The 13,780-nt window shown below is 42.8% G+C and overlaps 1 protein-coding gene across 1 annotated transcript in view; it reads right to left on the bottom strand.

Annotated features, from left to right (window-relative positions):
• ZHX3 (zinc fingers and homeoboxes 3) overlaps positions 1–13,780 on the bottom strand; it is an 81,757-nt gene that overhangs the window by 37,319 nt on the left and 30,658 nt on the right. Inside the window, 2 exon segments of the mRNA XM_029070685.2 lie at positions 3,814–3,961; positions 12,940–13,042. The gene's annotated coding sequence lies outside the window, so the exon portion shown is untranslated.

Genomic DNA, 13,780 nt, shown 5'->3' with positions numbered 1-13,780 from the left:
ATCTGGCACTGATGTAAAATAGTTTTCATAGTGGAGTTTTGCATGGGTCATATTTTAGGGGCCCAACCTGACATGGCTCCACTTTTTATCCTCAAGGTCTGAGTAGATTCCTGGGACCTTGATCCTCCTCATCAAGGTGGTTGCTCACTAAAGCTGATGTCAAGTGCTTAGTACAGTGCTTTTGCCTACACACAATAACTACTAAATAAATCCAACTGAATGAATGAAAGATGGCTCTACCAGGGCCTCGGTCCTCAAGGTGGGAGCAAGAGTAAGGACGAGTTAGACTAAGGTGAAGGCAGCAATTTTCCTTTATGAAAATATTATTCAAACTGGGAAGCAACACGGGCCTAGTGGATAGAGCACGAGCCTGGGAGTCAGAGGACATAGGTTCTAATCCTGGTTCCACCACTTGCCTGCTGAATGACCTTGGCCAAGTAACTTCACTTCTCTATGCCTCAGTTTCCTCAACTGCAAAATGAAAATTCAATATTTCCATATGTGTTCACCCTCCCACTTGGACTGTGAGTCCCATGCCGACTTGATTAACTTGTATCTACCTCAGAGCTTAGAACAGGGCTTGACACATAGCAAGAGTTTAACAAATACCATTACAAAAAAAAAAAATTGCACCAGTTATTCAATACGTCCTCCTCATTCAAGCCTATCTTTTCTGCCTCTATTGCCCAATCATTCCTCCCACCCTCAAAATAAGGGGAATTGTCAATGCAAAACTACTTCTTAAGGCTGAATTTATTTGAACCCAACAACGATACAGAGGTCAACACCTCACCTCATGCTTAAATGCCACTTTAGAAGAGAATGTTGCAACAGGTGTAAAATCATTTGTGCAATTTGTCAAGTCGTTCTAGAAAAGAACACCATAAGCAGGATCCATCATTTTTTAGGTCACATCTCCAAGAGGCCTTCACGATTAAGTCTTTCCCTTGGTTCACTCTTCCTTCTGTGTCATGGATGCATTTGGATCTGTGCCCTTTGGGCATTGGATATTCACCCCACCCCCAACTCCACAGCACTTATGTACATATCTTTAAATTATATATTATAAATTTTTTATATTAATGTCTGTCTCCCCCTCTACACTGCAAGTTTGTGATAGGCAGGGAACATGTCTCCCAACGCTGTTTTATTCTACTCTCCCAAGTGCTTAGTCCAGTGCTCTGCAAACAGTAAGCGCTCAATAAATACAACTGATTATGGGCAGGGCAGGATTATGTTATATTCTACTCTCCCAAAGAATCAATACAGTACTCAGCATGTAGTATTGATTGATTAATTTAAAAGCATCACAAAACAGAACCTCAAACAACACAGTTTGGGTATGGACTGCTGGGAAGACACAGTTACTAGAACTGCCTGATAAGCAGTAAGTCAAGGATGGGGTAGCTCTCCTTGAGTGACTCTGCTGTGTGATCTAGGGCAAGTCACTTCACTTCTCTGTGCCTCAATTCCCTCATCTGTAAAATGAGGATTAAATCCTGCTCCTTCCTACTTCCTCTAGTTTCTACGCTCCTTGTGGGCAGGGAATGGGTCTATCAACTCTGTTATACTGTACTCTTTCCAGTGCTTGGGTGCACATAGTAAGCACTTGATAAATAAGTCACTGATTGATTCCGTCAGCCCTCAATTTAAGGAGGCAGTCCGAAGCGGGCCAGGCTGTGGAAGTGGCAGCTCCAGCTGCAAGCCTAAGACGACACTTACATATGGTAGAGCACTGCAGGGACTACTTACCGGTCACGTACCCGGGTTCAGTTACACTCCCACATACAGCTCGGGATCACTGCCAGGAGGGTCATTTCTGAAACCGAAGACCGCTACATATCTCTATATGAGAATGGGGTGTGCATACATTCCTCTTCCCGGACTTTCCCTCGGCATTCCTTCCCTTCCAGCCTTTACAATCTCCTGAAATACTGAGCGGAAGATCGGAGCTGCCTAAAATCACAAGCTGTTGGGTCTAGTGGCCCCGAAAAGGTGAATTTGGGCTATTTCGATTTTTAAGCCCCTGCTTTGTTTTTATGGCATTGGTTAAGCACTGACTATGTGCCAGGTACTGCCCTAAGCACTGGGGTAGATACAAGCCAGTTAGATTGGACACCATCCCTGTCCCACATGGGGCTCACAGTCTTAATCCTTGTTTTACAGATGAGGGAACTGAGGCCTAGGGAAGTTAAGTAACTTGCCCAAGGTCATACAGTAGACAAGTAGTGGAGTCCAGATTAGAACTCAGGTCCTTCTCATCAGAGAAGCAACGTGGCTCAGTGGAAAGAGCACGGGCTTTGGAGTCAGAGGTCATGGGTTCGAATCCCAACTCTGCCACTTGTCAGCTGTGTGACTGTGAGCAAGTCACTTCACTTCTCTGTGCCTCAGTTACCTCATCTGTAAAATGGGGATGAAGACTGTGAGCCCCTTGTGGGACAACCTGATTCCCTTGTGTCTACCCCAGTGCTTAGAACAGTGCTCTGCACGTAGTGGCAGCATGGAGAAGCAGCATGGCTCAGTGGAAAGAGCATGGGCTTTGGAGTCAGGGCTCATGAGTTCGAATCCCAGCTCTGCCACTTGTTGGCTGTGTGACTGTGGGCAAGTCACTTAACTTCTCTGTGCCTCAGTTCCCTCATCTGTAAAAAATGGGGATTAAGACTGTGAGCCCCACGTGGGACAACCTGATTCCCCTATGTCTACCCCAGCGCTTAGAACAGTGCCCGGCACATAGTAAGCGCTTAACAAATACCAACATTATTAGTAAGCACTTAACAAATACCAACATTATTTACAGGGCCGTACTCTATCCACTAGGCCATGCTAGGTAGTGTGGGGTATATAGACCTCTCAGGAATCCTCAGAGGAGTTGTGCATGCCAGGCAAAGAAGGGCATTCAATCTGTAGTTTAAAATGGAAACATTGTGAAGCAGCATGACCTAGTAGATAGGGCACAGGCCTGGGAGTTAGAAGGACCTTGGGTTCTAATCCCAGCTCTATCACCTGACTGCTGTGTGACCCAGGGCAAGTCACTTAATTTCTCTGTGCCTCAGTGACCTCATCTGTAAGATGGGGAATAAGATCATGAGCCCCAGGTGGGACAGGGATCCTGTGCACCCCGATTTGCTTTTATCCATGCCAGCACTCAGTTCAGTGCATGACATATAATAAGGGCTTGAAAAATGCCAAAATTATTATTATTATTATTATTCAGGGAACAGTTGGATATCTGTCCCTCATCAGATCTCCAGGTCCCATCACACCTGGAAAAGCAGCATGGCATAGTGGATAGAGTATGGATCTTGAAGTCAGAAGGTTATGGGTTCTAATCCCAGTTCCATCACTTCTCTACTGTGTGACCTTGGGCAAGTCATTTCACTTCTCTGCACCTCAGTTACCTCATCTGTAAAATGAGGATTGAGACTGTAGGCCCCACATGGGCCAGGGACTGTGTCCAACTTGATTTGCTTGTATCTACCCCAGTCCTTAGTACAGTGCCTGGCACATTGTAAGAGCTTAACAAATACCATTAAGAAAATAAAAACAAAAACAAAAAACCCCCACATGCCCCCAACCACAAGGAACTTATACTCTAATGGGGGAAAATGACATAAAAATATTTACCAACAGTGGGATTGGAAGGGCCCTTCTACCTGGATCATTCTATTATTCCTTCCACTACCTTTTTTGTACTATACTCTCTCAAGAGCTTAGTTCGGTACTCTGCATACACTAAGTGCTCAATAAGTACCACTGACTGAATGATGATTCCATTTCATCCATCTCTGGAAAACAAACAAAAATATAACTTACCTTTTTCCATCCCTAGATGGTGTTTGATGAGAATTTTCAAAATCTGGTCCATAATTAGGGCTGGAACCAGACCGATAATGAAGTAAAGAAATCGTAGTATCCAGGTGTAACTGCAGCAACTCCATCACTGTCTTCTTCTTAACGTTTCCTAAACAAAAGGTAAGCAAAATCAGTTGCAAAAGGTACTGGAAAATGTAATTCCATCACAAATAAAGACCATTAATAATCAATAGTATTTACTGAGCGCTTATTGTGTGCAGAACACTGTCCTAAGCACTTGGGAGAGCGCACTATAACAGAGTTGGTAGACAAATTCCCTGTCCACAAGCTTATAGTCTATACACTTAAATATAGCTTGTCACCTGAAAGATACAAGTTAGCCGGTTACCTGATCACTTGATGGAAACCAGAAGCAACCCATCTATTCACAAGAGACTATTTCCCTTCCTTACTTTCTGAAATGGTTGTTACCCAAATACTAAGCCTCCTTGAAGCCAACTGAAATCCTTTAAGTAAATCAAAAATTCAAAAAGCATCTTATTTAAGCTTTATAGGCAGTTGTCAATTTACAAAGTCTCACATTACAGCAAAAGGTATGTTTCTAAATTTAAGCTCATTAACTCCACATTGCCTTTGAACTTACAAAACTAACCATCTTTTATGGCATTAGCTGCGTTCTCTGCCTACAGCAGTAGGAAGGGGGTCTGGGGGTGCAGCGGGGAGATGAGGACGACAATTTAAGAGAGAGATAAGCAACATGGCCTAGTGGAAAGAGCCCGGGTCTGGGAGTCGGAGGACCTGGGTTCTAATCCCCATTCTACCAATTGCTTACTGTTTAACCTTGGGCAATTTGATTAATTTCTCTGTGACTCAGTTTTCCTGCTCTCCCTCCTACTTAGACTGTGAGCCCCATGCAGAACAGGGACTACGTCCAATCTAATTAACTTCTATCTACACTACCAGAAGGACTGCAGATGGAGAGTGGGGTGTTCTGGGAGAGTTGTGTCCATGGAGTCACTCTGGGTCGGAGACAACTTGAAAGCATAAGACAAAGCAAGACCCTAAGTGCTAGCTTACTGCTCTGTCCTACTGGGGTACATACAAGGTAATCAGGTTGCCCCAACTGGGGCTCACAATCTTAGTCCCCATTTTACAGATGGAGTAACTGAGTCCCAGAGAAGTGACTTGCCCAAGGTCACACAGCAGATAAGTGGTGCAGCTGGATTAGAACCCAAGTCGTCTGACTCCTAAGCCCGTGTTCTTGCCACTAGGCTATGAGAGGTGACACAGAAGGGAGAGGGAGCCAGGGAAGAAAGGGCTAATTTCAAACTGGTGCGTCCTCTAGACTGTAAGCTTCTTTTGGACAGGGAATATGTCTGCCAACTCTGTTGAACTGCTCTCCCCAACTTTTAGGTCCAGTGCTCTACACACATTAGCCGGTCAACAAGTATCCCAGCTCTGCCACTTGTCAGCTGTGTGACTGTGGGCAAGTCCCTTAACTTCTCCGTGCCTCAGTTATCTCATCTGTAAAATGGGGATTAAGACTGTGAGCCCCACGTGGGACAACCTGATTCCCCTGTGTCTACCCCAGCGATTAGAACAGTGCTCTGCCCATAGTAAGCGCTTAACAAATACCAACATTATTGATGGACTGACTGAGGATCAGGATTGTCAACCATCTGTAAATTCATGGATGGGCCATTAAAACAAACTAAAATGGGTTGCATCTGTAAAGCCTGCAAAAATAGTTCTTTGTCCGTGAATGCCGGCAGCCACTGCAAAGGGGGAGCACAAGAAGAAATTCCAGGTTGCTGTTGCCATCACTGCCACAACCCCTTCATGGCTGCCTCTTGGCTTAAAGGGGCGGGGGTCTGGACTGGAAGCTCATCAGAGGTCTGGTCAGTTAATGATAACTATAATGGTGGTACTAAGCACTTACTATGTGCCAGACACTGTACTAAACTCTGGGGTGGATACTAGCTAATCAGGTTGGCCACAGTCCCTGTCCCACACAGGGCTCAGAGTCTCAATCCCCATTTTGCAGAGGAGGGAACAGAGGCCCAGAGAAGTGGCTTGCCTAAGGTCACACAGCAGACAAGTGGCAGAGCTGGAATTAGAACCCAGGTCCTTCTGACTCCCAGGCCCAGGATCTATCCACTAGTCCACCCTGCTTCTCAGGTGCTCCCAGGTGAATAGCTACCACTTGCTTCCTCCTCTCCCTCCCCTCCCAACTCCGCCACTTTTGATCTGTCAGTAAAATGACTGACGTTTGGTCATTTTTATTAATCATGCTAGTAAAAAATGTTCTCAGCAATTAGCCACCCTGTTAGGGGAGACCGTTTTTATGGTATTTGTTAAGTGCTCACTATCAGTCAAGCGCTGAGGAAGGTCAATAAATCAATCATATGTATTGAACGCTGACTGTACGCAGAGCACTGTACTAAGTGCTTGGGAGAGTACAGTATAACAGACAATTCCCTGTCATAGAGAAAAGTTTATCAGGTTGGACACAGAATCTATTCCACATGGGACTCACAGTCTAAGTAGGAGGGAGTAGGACTTAATAGCCATTTTTCAGTTGAGAAAACTGAGGCACAGAGAAGTGACGTGATTTGCACAAGGTCTCCCAGCAAGCAGTTGGCAGAGTCAGAATTAGAACTCGGATCCTCTGACTCCCAGGTCCATGCTCTGCTTCTCGTGGCCTTAATTTGGAATGTTGGGAGGGGATGAATTTAGGGTGGATCCCTTAAGGTGGGTGGAGATGAAACCTGGCAAGGAGCCAGTCACTGAGCTTGTGCTCTCTAGGAGTGGCACTCTGACTTCAAAACAGCTGCAAGTGGGAGTCTCTAGCCTTCGGCATTCCAGAAGCACCTGGATCATTCAGCCCCTGCTGGGGCTTCAACCAACCTCCTTGATAGTACACAGCCTTCCTCAAATAGAAAACGACTGGCAAAATAGTGAGCAAATGTGCTCCTTGAGAAAAAAGAAGAGTTCAGTTGTACCTTTAAGGGCATCTCAGACCAAACTGCAGATCCAGATTAATTCATTCAATCATATTTATTGAGCGCTTACTGTGTTGCGCTTGGAAAGTACAATTCGACAACAGATAGAAACAATCCCTACCCGACAACGGGCTCATAGTCTAGATCTTGCACTCCTATGCTTTAGCCCTCTGGCTTAGTGTTCCACAAAGAAACTATACTGATTTCGAGAAAGCCAACTAACCCTTAATTCGGGACTCATTTTCACTGACTTAAAGTGCTCTAAAAAGTAAACTACTGTTCCTCCAAGGAAACGAAACCTCACAAATTTGTGAATGGAGGACTAACTATATAGCGACTGCTTGGGAATCTGCATCTTCCCAGTCTGGTGAATTGAAGAAAACCACTGGCTTGAAACATAATTATGCCTTGGAGCAAGTTTTTCCTGTACGTAAATATTTGTGATTTGGATTAAGAAAATAAATCCCTCAAAGACCCTGCCAGTAACTTCTCTTTTTTAGGGACGGAGGGGGCTGCGGTGGGGTGGGGTGGAGTGTTCTTTTCTATTGCACTGTATTAATTTGTACTAAGAATTACAGTTTATAAACTAGTAGAGGAAGGACCCCAAGAATTAATTTGGACTCTAGAACATTCCCTTTTCAAATCACCTGATTGTCACTCATATAAAATCAGTTATGACAAAAAATTGCCTTAAAGTACACTGTCTCCCACGAATCTGTTATACTGAATAAAGGAAAAACCTGAAAGCATACATGACCGAAGGAAGCAAAACCCTGGAAGATTGTGTTAATTTATGCAAATCCTGCACTTTTCAGATATTTCTCTGGTCATTTTTTTTGTTCTCTTTGAAAAATGGATGTGCAGAGACTGGCATATTTCAGGAATACAATCTCACATATGCTGCATCTGTACAGAATAAATATTTCAGACTTCAAATCTCCAGAAACAACTTTTGAGCCCTCAAGGTCTACTCCTCAACCTCAAAGATTAGTCCTTTGGCTCGTTCTGTAACAATAATACAAACCTTTTGATTTCCTAATGAGAGGCGGAAAAAGATTTTACATGGTCACAGGTTCCAAATATTTCATTTCAAATATTTCAAGGAGACCACTTGGCTAGACCCCATCATACATGCAAAATCACACCCGCTATTTCTTCCTCCCTTTTTTTTATGGTTCTTGTTAAGTGCTTACTATGCACCAAGCTAGCCCCCATCATACATGCAAAATCACACCCGCTATTTCTTTCTCCCTTTTTTTATAGTACTTGTTAAGTGCTTACTCTACACCAAGTTCTAAGTATGGGGGTAGATACAAGTTAATCAGGTTGGACACATTCTCTGTCCCACATGGGGTTCACAGGTTAAATAGAAGGGAATAAGATTTAATCCCCATTTTACAGATGAGGTAACTGAGGCCCAGAGAAGTTAAGTGACTTGCCCAAAGTCACACAGCAGATGTGCTCTTTCTACTAGGCAATCTTTCTCCCATCCTCTCCTGATATTCTTCCTTTCTCTCTCTCTTTCTCTTTTTCCCACCTATGGTTTCCCTCCTTTCCCTATCCTGCCTGCTTCATCCAAAATGCACACTTACTCCTAACAGTGGTTTCCCAAGCCTAATGGGGGGCTCAGAGCTGGAGACAAGGTGAAGCTTAGTGCAGGTATAAAACAAAAGAAGGATTTGGGAGCAGAGAAGGATTTCTATAAGTGAGAATGCAAGGACTGTGGCTTTTACTGTTGTACCATCCCAAGCTCTGCAAGTACTGTACTTTGTATACAGTAGGAGATCAATAAATGCGATTTAAGGCCACATCTCTTCCAAGGTGCCTTCCACAATTAAGCCCTCTTTCCCTGGCTTGCTCTCACTTTTACATCATCTACACACCTGAATCTATGACCTTTGGATGCTTGATATTTGCCCCACCCCCAATTCCATAGCACTTAAGTACATATCTTTAAATTATAAATTATTTATTCATATTAATATCTGTCTCCCCCTTGAGACTGTAAATTTGTTATGGGCAGGGAATGTGTCTACTAATTTTGTTGCTTTGTACTCTCCCACACACTTAGTATGGTGCTTTGTATATAGTAAGAGCTCAATTAATACCATTGACTGATTGATATTAAGGTTACACTCTGTTATCCAGTAAAAGAGGAAAGGGCAAAAAATATATAATCCCTGAAAGGTTCACACCAATATCTAGTGCAAAATAAAATTCAAGCAATCTGCTTGCTAATTGGAAAGTGCAGATACTAACCAAAAGAACATTGGATAATTTGGATGGCTATTTATTTAGCCAATGGATTATAAGAAAGGAACATGTAAAAGTTGTTTGAAGGGACTGAGCCAAGCTCCTCTGGACACAATGAACCGGGTTTACCCTGCACAAGTGGGAGGGATGGGGAAAACAGTTTGGAGGAGGTGCCAAAAAAAATTCCTCGATCAATCACCGAAGGGGGTTCCAAATAAATCTCACGAGATGCTTTAAGCTGGCAGGATGAATAGCATTTCAATAGCCTTGTTCCTTCCCATCTTCCTCAGGCACATGTGGAATGTCTGACAGCCTCACCTCCCTAGGGCAAGACAGTCTTCTTTGGACAGATCACAAGGACCAGATTTGAAACAAGTCCAGACACCAGCCCACCCTGCAGAAGCCTAAGGAAAAAAGTGTGCTTACACACCTGCGCCTTGTCTGAGGAGACCCGTGGGCTTTTCCCAGCTGCCTTCTTCCAGAGAGGCCCACAAGGGCAAGTCCTGAAGAGAGGTACGAGTGAGAGGCCCAGGACCTCTCTCACAGTTGCTCTTGGTTGGAAGTGTTCTGTTAAAATCAAGACAATCGATATTGCTGTGCCAATCTGAGAGGAAAAGTGGGGGGATGTTCATCACAGAGGCCGAGGTCATGATGTAGCCCTCTGTGCCACAGGCCTGCAGTGCTCTGAGCACACTACTCTTCCTCTCCCATGGTCTTGTTTGGCAAAGGGGCAGAAAAAGCTGAACAGGAGAAGCTTCAGCTCGTTGTGGGCAAGGAATGTGTCTGTTTATTGTTATATTGTACTCTCCCAACCACTTAGCACAGTACTCTGCACACAGTAAGCAGTCAATAAATACGACTGATTGCTGTTCTGGATAAATCCTGAGGAGGGGAAAGAGAAGGATCTGAATCACAAGAGACTGCTGTTCTTACATCCATTATGGAAAGGGAAGCCAGAAGGTGGAAGGGAAAGGATTTTGAGCTCTACTGCATTTTTCTTAAACTTGGAGGAAGGGCAACTCAAAGGAGAAAAACCTGAAGCAAAGAGCCTAGATATTCCACACACTTGAAAATCAGATCTTTGGCAATCAAGAATGGCCTATACTAATAAATGAAGAATTTCGGGAACCAAGAAAAAGTATTACAAGAGATCATTTCAATTGGAAGTTCTCAAAAGACCTGATTAAAACACATGATTAAAATGGAAAATAATTTCCTGACTATTGATAAGATCACAGAGGTTCTAAACTCTGTGATTTTAACTCTGGTTAAAATTCCTTCAAAATCTTCTGTATAATTTTAAAAGGCACAGTTGATGCATTTTGAAATTTAAAAACACTGACACACAAAAGAAACTACTCTCTCAGGTAGAATTTAATAAAATCCCTGCCTATTAAGTCATTACTGGGCACAAAATTGCTAAAGTCGACAATAACCTTGACTCTCTTAATCACCCTCAGAAAACATATTCTCCTTTTACTAAAGATTTAAGGTCAATCAGGAAACTTAGATCATTAGATCCATGTTATGAAAGGTGCCTAATTCATGACCAGATTTGTGGAAAGGAAATTCAAAAGATTTTTCTGGGAAAGTAAGTTTATTTTTTCCTCTTTCAGTTTATTCTTCTTTAAACTCACTGGATCTTTCTTATCTTTGCTAATGCCTTACTTGCCTTTTCTTCTTTCTCCTTCGGTTCCTCAGAAAACAATAGACCACCAACCCTCTACCATCAACCTGCCAGCTTTCCTGATAGCAGAAAATCTGATATTAGAAAGATGCAAAGCCCAGGACTGTTAATGTCCTGCACCAACCCACAGCCCTGGTTGTTATTTTGCAACCCTCCTGAGTCAGACTAGAAATGTGGGCTGCAGCAGGTCCAGATTTTTTTTTGTAGTATTTGTTAAGCACTTACTATGTGCTAGGCACTGTACTAAGCTCTGAGGTAGATACAAGCTAATCAGGTTGGAGGCAGTCCACGTCCCACACGGGGCTCACAATCTTACTTCCCATTCCATAACTGTTCTTTCTCCTACTTGGTCTGTGAGCCCCCATTTGTCTGCTGTGTAACCATGGGCAAGTTGCTTAACTTCTCTGTGCCTCGGTTACCTCATCTGCAAAATGGGGATTAAGAATTGTGTGTTGGACCTGATTGAGTTGCATCTACCCTGGCGCTTAGAACAGTGCTAGGCACAGAGTAAACGCTTAACAAACTCCATAATAAGAGTAATAATAATGCCTATTGGCTATTTGGGGAAATATTTGGTTTAATCAAGAAAGCATTATGAGAAAATAATACTATCATAAATGATATGGCACCCTGAACTTTCAAAGATCTCAAATTTTATTGATGATACATTTTGTCGGTTTCTTTTTAGGAAAATATACAATAATGAGAGAATGTTTCCGATGTCCTGGGAACCAAATGCGTAAGGTATTTATGTTAGGTCATTGCAAAGGTGAAATAAATTAAATGAAAGAATGTCTGGTTTGATTTTAACATCTTCCATATAGTCCATTTTAAACTTTTCAAATCAAAATGAATTTATCAGGGGGAAGATGTGAGACCCTGAAATTTGGCAAAATATACTACCCATGAGTGTCTGAGGACTTACTTGGTAAACTGTGTTAAAAAACAGTATGAGGGCCCACTGACAACACTGAACCTCAAACGATTGGTCCAATTCAGTTACCTATCACCTATTCTTAACCTTCCCCCACTTAAAAAAAAAAAAATTTGCTAAACACTTACTACATACCAGGTGCTGTACTAATTGCTGCAGTGGATACAAACTAATCAAGTCAGACACAGTGCCTGTTCCACATAAGGCTCACAGTCTTAATCCCCATTTTATAGATGAGGTAACCGAGGCTCAGAGAAGCTAAGTGACTTGCCTAAGGTCACACAGCAGACAAGTGGCAGAGGTGGAATTAGAACCCAGGTCCTCTGACTCCCAGGCTTGAGCACTTTCCACCAGACCATGTTGGTTCTGCCCTTTTGTTTTCTAAATGCTACATGAAGAGACAAATAATTTAGAATGGTAAGGAACTGAGTCAAAGTTCTAAAGGCATGTCTTTCAAATGATGATTGTGGGAACCTCTTTTTTTGGTCAAATACTTCCACTTTCTAGTCATCCACGTTAGACTCAAATCTGAACCCTTGAAAAATGTGAAGAGTGGTATTCTCAATCCACAGCTGCTGTACAGAGAGTATTCCAACATTTCTCTTTTCTTGGACTACCTGCCAAAATGATAAAAATGTGTTTGGACTACAGTCTTTTCTAATGTTTTTGGAAATATATATAGATGAGGGGAGAGGGAGGTGGGGACAATAGGGGGGAAGAGAAAAAAAGCTTTAAAGGAGAGCAGAGGAGAGGGAAGAGAAAAAGCTGAAGTTAACCCCTTGGGGATGGAGAGGAGTCACTGGGAGGGAGTAAGGCATAAGGAAAAGGAAGATAGGGGAGAGCGGAGAAAGTCAGAGGAAAGAGAAGGAAGAAAGGAGAGGGGGAAGAAATGAGAATGGGAAGAAGAAAAAGTGACATTCAAATGTCTAAAACAGAGTGACCAGACAAATAGGAATATTCAGAATTTTTTGCCACCGTATTATGGCACACAAAATTTGGAAGGCTCCAGTCCCACTAGAACTATTTTCTTCTGCCAACCCAAATGCTGGTTAGCAGGAGGTGTGGGCCTAAACAGAAGCTCCTCTTTCAGTTTGCCCGTATAATGCATTCAGTGATATCACAACCCGGGGAGAGAACATTTCAGTTCATCTCCATGGAAGCAACTGCCGTGTCAAACCCTGAGTTGTGTAATCTCAGAATTAACAAGGCACAAGTAGTAGTTAGTGAGCAATGGGGACAGAAACAATTACCAGGCCAAAATGTCTTGTCTCTTCAAATTCTTCAAAGCACTTCAAATCCTGACTTTCTTCCCTGCAGAAGACGGAGGTGGTTACTGAGTCTTTGGAATTTGACCTAAACAAACAAACAAAAAATATACTTAAAAACTCATTTTTCCAGAACAGAACAGGAGCAGTTCCAAATCACTGAGTTTCAGTTCTAGGTTTTCAGCCGTTGGGGGTCACTTAACAAAAATGTGCGGAGATTTGGAGGACCAAGATCTGATCCTCTCTGTTACTTCAATACTTGCATTCTCAACTCCCGAATAACCTATTTCTCCATGCATAGTGTCCAGTTAGGAGCCTACTGTATTGGCAGTATTGGCAGTATTGGCAGCGTGGTTTAAGTTGATAATCATTTATACTGAAGTACCCCAGATCAATTTGATAATTTGGAGCAGGTGAAACTCAGTATTTGAATTAATCCTGCATTAGAAAGTCTGCACTGGAGTTAGTTCACTCCCCAAGGAAAAGCAGACATCTGGATCAAATGAAAGACAGAGCACAATGTCAGCACAAAGAACAATTTCACAATAAAGAAAAATTCACTTTGCCCTCTATGCCAAAAGTGACCAAAACTTACTGATCCTGGGAATCACAGATGATGATTTTCAGTAGAAGCTGAAAAAGCAGCTAGTTGGAACTAATTGCATGGTGAAGGGGAACTGAAGTTGTAAGTCTGCTTTAAAACCTTATAGGCATGCCTATCAATCTATCTTATACATTTTATAATGTCAGGTGAGAACAGAGCTAATTTTAGCACGGTGGTTGGGGGTGAGCCCAGACCACACAGTAGACAGCTGCAATGTGTGTG

Source organism: Ornithorhynchus anatinus, chromosome 8 (genome assembly GCF_004115215.2).
Source record: "Ornithorhynchus anatinus isolate Pmale09 chromosome 8, mOrnAna1.pri.v4, whole genome shotgun sequence".
NCBI classification, from domain to species: Eukaryota; Metazoa; Chordata; class Mammalia; order Monotremata; family Ornithorhynchidae; genus Ornithorhynchus; species Ornithorhynchus anatinus.
Note: the sequence above shows the minus strand (reverse complement) of the source record. Positions and strands in the feature narration are given on the sequence as shown.